The 6,042-nt window shown below is 46.0% G+C and overlaps 1 protein-coding gene across 3 annotated transcripts in view; it reads right to left on the bottom strand.

Annotated features, from left to right (window-relative positions):
- CYRIA (CYFIP related Rac1 interactor A) overlaps window positions 1-5,037 on the bottom strand; it is a 53,087-nt gene extending 48,050 nt beyond the window's left edge. The window contains exon 1 of one of the 3 annotated variants that reach the window (XM_015859430.2): window positions 4,572-4,733. The gene's annotated coding sequence lies outside the window, so the exon portion shown is untranslated. Of the gene's footprint in view, window positions 1-4,571; window positions 4,734-4,907 lie in introns of those variants that run through there. The other 2 variants (XM_015859427.2, XM_015859431.2) reach the window with 2 other exon arrangements.
- Window positions 5,038-6,042: the final 1,005 nt, after the last annotated feature.

The following is a 6,042-nucleotide window of genomic DNA, read 5'->3' on the forward strand; positions in this document are numbered from 1 at the left end:
ACAGACAGCAGAGTGCTTTCACACATGAGTTTTAAGAACACCATCACTAGCTTTAGGACATCTAATTGTAAAATAGGCCGCTCAAATAATTTATGAACTCAAGCTGTAATTCAAGAAGGAGAAAGACTTTGCCTCCAAAATGCCATAAATTATATACATATTTGTATCTAAAAGCTTCTAATAATGGCTTGAATGTGTGTGAACCAGAGTCCTACAGAACAGTACAGGATTGCTGCTACCTAATAAGAACAAATAAACCAGTGCAGGTCTACACATCCCCAAACACCAAACCACCTCCACAGCATTAGTAAAGCATGCAAACTCCAGCACCCAGATATGACTCAATCTTTCAGAGCTCCCCACAGATAAATAGGGGACCAAACACCAGATCCCAATATCATAAAATATATTCCATCATATAGTACATACATGACAACTCCAGTGATACACTGACGCTGTTCGACAGATGTAAACTCACGGATTACATTTATAAACTCAAGACTGACAAAACCAGAGTGGCATTTGCGGTAGGCATAAATAACACCACGTGTTGCATTGCTGCTGGATCCTTCAAAATGAATTGCTCACATTTTACAAGATTCACAAATCTCTTCAAAGATTTATTCAAGAGAGGTTTGGGCCTCAGTTTTTGCCCTGCCATTCATTCAACCTATGCTCATAAATCACAGAATGACCCGGGTTGGAAGGGACCTCAAGGATCATGTAGTTCCAACCCCCCTGCCTGGCAGGGCCACCAAACATCCACATTTACCAGATCAGGTTGCCCAGAGCCCCATCCAACCTGGCCTTGAACACCTCCAAGGACGGGGCATCCACAACCTTCCTGGGCAGCCTGTTCCAGGGCCTAACCACTCTCCTAGTGAAGAACTTCCCCCTAACATCCAACCTAAATCTTCCCTCTTTTAACTTAAAACCATTTCCCCGTGTCCTGCTNCAGCCTGTTCCAGGGCCTAACCACTCTCCTAGTGAAGAACTTCCCCCTAACATCCAACCTAAATCTTCCCTCTTTTAACTTAAAACCATTTCCCCGTGTCCTGCTATTGTCAGCCCTTTCCAAGAGTTTACTCCCCTCCTGGGAGTAAGTTCCCTTCAGGTATTGAAAGGCTGCAATGAGGTCAAATATATAACAATAATAAGTACAAATTCTTTAGATATTGATGTGTCAGTGCCCCCTCAGCTCATACCCATCTTACAATCCATCCTATTTCTGGTACTTTTGCCATACAGGCAATGACAGCTACCAAATCATCAATCTTTATCAAACTGTATATCACGGCAGAAAAATAAGACGTGTGTTTTTCATTTTAATTGCAAGCGTGGATTGGAATCCTGTGAAAACAGAAGAATGGTAAAATCAAGGACTTCACGTGAATTAAGACCTATACATCTCACACCATTCGCACTGCACTCATCATCATTCATACGTGAATGCCTAGCAGCTTCTATTACAGTTTTAATTTAAACAGCAAAATTCAAATTTATGACCGTGTTTTTGCAACTCTCAAGCTGTCCCATATATTAAATATTTTAATTCATGCCTCTCAAACTGTTTTCTCTGATTTAATGCTCCTGTTTTGCATTCATAGATAATGTAAGTAGAAAGCGCAGCTAAAAGATTGATTGATAATAGTGAAACAGATCCAAATGCATACTGAATTCATTACACAGGAAACACTACGAGGTTTTGGCTTCCCCAAATTCATATGTATTAGTACAGTGCATATTCCTCTGTCCATTGATTCTACAGCTCATACTGACATAGTAAGTCTGCTTCCAGGGATTTAATAGACTTAATGATGTCTGGATTGCATACAAGTTCTGGATTTTAAACATTGTTTTTCTGTTCTGTGTAAAATGTGAACTGAACGATCAAGATCATGTTCTCCAATGTGCATCGTGCATCTGGTACTAAAGAATGACAGCGATTCCACAAAGCCATTTTAGTTTCCCTAAAAATTGCAATTAAGATGGTATTTGGAAATATATCTAGCAAATCAATTAAAGAAGTCTCATTTAAAGTGCCTATACACCAATATAACATGGTTTCTGATAGAGTATGAGAAATGTAATTCATCTAAAGTATGTCTGTTTTTATATACATTTGTAACCACTAATTTTGTGTTACACATAACCTGTAGAAATCTACAACATACTGCAGCACATGCAACTCTTTGACATCTTTATGAGACTACCAAGCTGCTGAGGATGACATATTTTAACCTGACAAAACTGCTAAAAACAAGGTTAGGAAGACAAACTAAGCACATTAACAATGAATTATCTTCCCAGTACTGTAAAATACACACAGACTCACACAGAATCACAGAATTACCCGGGTTGGAAGGGACCTCAAGGATCATGTAGTTCCAACCCCCCTGCCTGGCAGGGCCACCAAACATACACCTTTACTAGATCAGGTTGCCCAGGGCCCCGTCCAACCTGGTCTTGAACACCTCCAAGGACGGGGCATCCACAACCTCACTGGGCAGCCTGTTCCAGGGCCTAACCACTCTCCTAGTGAAGAACTTCCCTCTAACATCCAACCTAAATCTTCCCTCTTTTAACTTAAAACCATTTCCCCTAGTCCTGCTGTTACACTAACAGACTCACTGTTATAGCAAAATGGCACCTGCTGACACTTAACTATGAAGCAGTATCCAAGACCTTCACCATATTCCTTTGTGAATTAATCAAGTATTTTTCATTCCAATTACTGACATACACTGTCTTCTTAATGACTTGTGGTTTGCTTATTTTTGGTTTTCAATAAAGAAGTTCACAGGCATATGTGACTGTGTAAACAGCACATGGGGACAGTGAAAAGTACAGAGCAGAATACAATAACATTTTGGACAGTCATTAAGAAACAGTGCAAATAATCCAGACAGCCTCTGTTATCACAGAATTATCAAGGTTGGAAAAGACCTAGAAGATCATCTAGTCCAACCATTATGCTTGCTATAGTTCACATCTGGGCACAACCTTAACATTCAGGTACACTACAGTATAGTGTTCAGTGTGCAGCCAAGGGATTTTATAAGCTGTCACCTTATTCTCTCAATAAATTTAAATCAAACCTTTCATGCTAACCTCTTCATCTGTACTTTCATTTCAATAAAACATTTTTAAGATCTAATCTAGGAGAGTGAAATTCAGGAGCTGTAGCACTTTATGGTATGTTTTTATTTTGGGCCTGGTGAGGAGGCGGTGGCTTACAAGAAGGTAGAAAGCAGAATCCAACACAAGCAATTGCCAAGTTTATTCCTTAAAAAACAAAACAAAACAAAAAAAAAACCCACCCAACAGTATGCTGTTCATATATACGTTATAAAGATACAAAAAACAGCGTATTAAATATCATCTTAGTTCTTCTCTGTACAGTGTGAGCTGATGTATTTTCATACACCAGTGCTGGGTGTGCAGGGTTTTCTACCCACAGGGCAACCTCTTGTCACAAGTACATTTCATTCCAGCTCTCCCCACCTAAGCAGAGCTCACAAAGTCATCTTCAGTTTTTTTTTCCTGACCTTGCAGATGGCGAGGAGAAGAAAAGCAAAGCAAAAAACACCCCTGTCCCCATTTATCCTTTCCACGCACGCACTGCCTTTAGGAGCTGGTAAACAACAACCAAGTGCAAACATCGTCTGTATGGTAATATAGAGCTACCAGAAACAGGCTGGGAACCAGGCACATCGCTGCCCTCAACAAGAAGCACTGAAAGGATGTGAAGTTCTTTCTGTATTTCTCGTAAATTAGGGAATGTTTGGTTTTGTCCAGTGGCACAATATATTACCAGGGCCTTAGCGTAACACAACCCAGAGAAATAAAATTAAAGCTAAACTGACTTGAAATTAAATTAAGGATGAAGAAATGCAAGCACAGTATCTGCTCAGCGTAACACAGCACAGCGATTCATACGATGAGATGAATATTACAGAACGCGATTTCCCTCTGCTCTCACGTCTGCCTTTCGAAAAGGACCATGTAGGAAGCCGCACTCAAGGCATGGCTCAAAGCCGAAAGTTTCCAGCAGAACCCAAGTTGGCCGCGCGATCCGCCTGCCCCCATCTGCAGCACCGCGACCTTTTGTTCCGTTCGCCTTTCGAGCCCCTGTCACAGCCCTGCACCCTGCTCGCTGCCGTCTAACCGCAGCCAGGTAGGCAGCAATGGAACCGCGGATACGCTCCGGAGGGAGCGCCTCGTACGAGCCGAGCCCGCCCACCCCTCACCTCACCCGGGCTGGCAGCGAAGCGGCGCGTTCCGAGGCAACAGTTGGCCGCTTCCTCCGGCATCGCCGCTGCCCCCCGGGACCGCCCGGACAGCCCTCACGGGAAGGGGGGAGAGGGGCGGCCGCGGGCCCAGGGCGAGGCTGAGAAGGGGGCACAAAGGCGGCAGCCTCCCCCTACCGCCCTTCGGCAACACCCGATCGGAGATCAAAATAACCCAGGAGCTGCGCGGCTCCCCGCTTGGTGGGAGCGAGGGCGGGGGGGCTTCTTCCCACCAGAGGACACCGCCTCAAGCCCCACCAGGGGACGAGGGACCCGGCTTACCTGAGCCGCTCGTCGCCCGTACCCGCCGCGATGACCCTCGTCCATCCCCCGCGCTTCAGAGACAGCCGCGGCGCGGCCCAGCCCTGCCCGGCCCAACGCCGCACTCTCAGGCCCGCCCCGCGGTGGCTGCGTGCTGCTCCCGCCAGCTGTCGGCCCCGGGCGGGCGCGGCTCCCCCGGACCCGCCTCCCGCTGCTGAGGGGGGCGAGGAGCGGGAGAGGAGGACGGGGCCTGCCGGTTTGAGTGAAGGGAAAGGCGCGGAGCTCCGCACCTCTGGACCCAGAGGTTCCAGACCCCCACACAGGGGCTGGCGTGCCCGCCTCGCCTCAGGCACTCACCGCCGTGTCACCTATGTTGTCTGTGACCCATATCTGCCTCGCTTTGCTCTGTTCCCAGGCCGTCTCCTTCCCCTTTGTGGGCTCTCTTTCAGTGTGTGAATGTTCGAGTTCAGCAGGGCTGCAAATAGTCTTTTTTTTTTTTTTTTTTTTTGGCTTCGCAGAAGACAGTACTTCCTCAAGATGTCAAAAGCAGATCTGAGCCCATTCGCAGCTCGTGAAAATGTTTTGTACTTCCTCTTGCTGATGGGAGGGTTAAGTAAGGTTAAAGCTGTGAGAGTGGCTCTGCGCTTGGTTTCCCCCTTCCCCAAAAGCCAGTCTGAGTCATTTACAGGAAGAAAGAAACCAAAAACAGCCTGCAAGTAACAGCGCTGGGAGTACAGCGCAGAAATAGCAGGTTATTTGTTCACACTAAGGCTTACACTGCTGAGCTCAGTAAACGTGAGAAGCCATACGCTGACCACAACGCCTGTGTCACAGTGCCACGGAGCCAGGAGCTCACAGCTGTGCTCTGGCTGGAGAAATGTGTCAAAACCGGGGCCTGTGCCACCCCGCAGGTGTGACTCAGGTTATGGGGAGGCTGTCAGTGTGTAGGATGCTCTGCTGGGCCAGTTCAGATGCCTTTTGCACCAGAGCAGTGTCCTGGGCAGCAATACTTCCACACAACACAGTATGCATTCAGGTAATTTTGAACTGCACGTTTTTGGTCTGAAAATTCCCAATTTTCCAGTTAGGAATTAGTCTATTTAAAGGTTCTGCTACAGTGACACGTATTTAATACAACTATCCCTGCAGCATCCAGCTCAGTGGAGCACTAAATTGCTGGCTTGCATTATTTTTTTATCCACGTGTCTCGAAAGTAGCTTTTAAAAGCAGTAAAAAGCATTGCTCCACTTTCAAGCAGGAAGAATGTTTACGTGGACAGCTTGAACCAGGAGACAATAGAACCTGGGATTCACAGCTAACAGCGCCGTGTCCCCTTTTCCTTGCTTATTTTTCTGGGGCACATGTTCTGACCGCTGTATAATGGGCATACTCCAGTTCTGTTTGTGTGTGTTACATATACTCTCAGAATGTACGCACTGAATGCAAATGGGGTTTAGCCAGAAGAATGTTTTGGTTCTGGATTCTGGTAGTA

The sequence above is a fragment of the Coturnix japonica genome, chromosome 3, assembly GCF_001577835.2.
Source record: "Coturnix japonica isolate 7356 chromosome 3, Coturnix japonica 2.1, whole genome shotgun sequence".
NCBI classification, from domain to species: domain Eukaryota; kingdom Metazoa; phylum Chordata; class Aves; order Galliformes; family Phasianidae; genus Coturnix; species Coturnix japonica.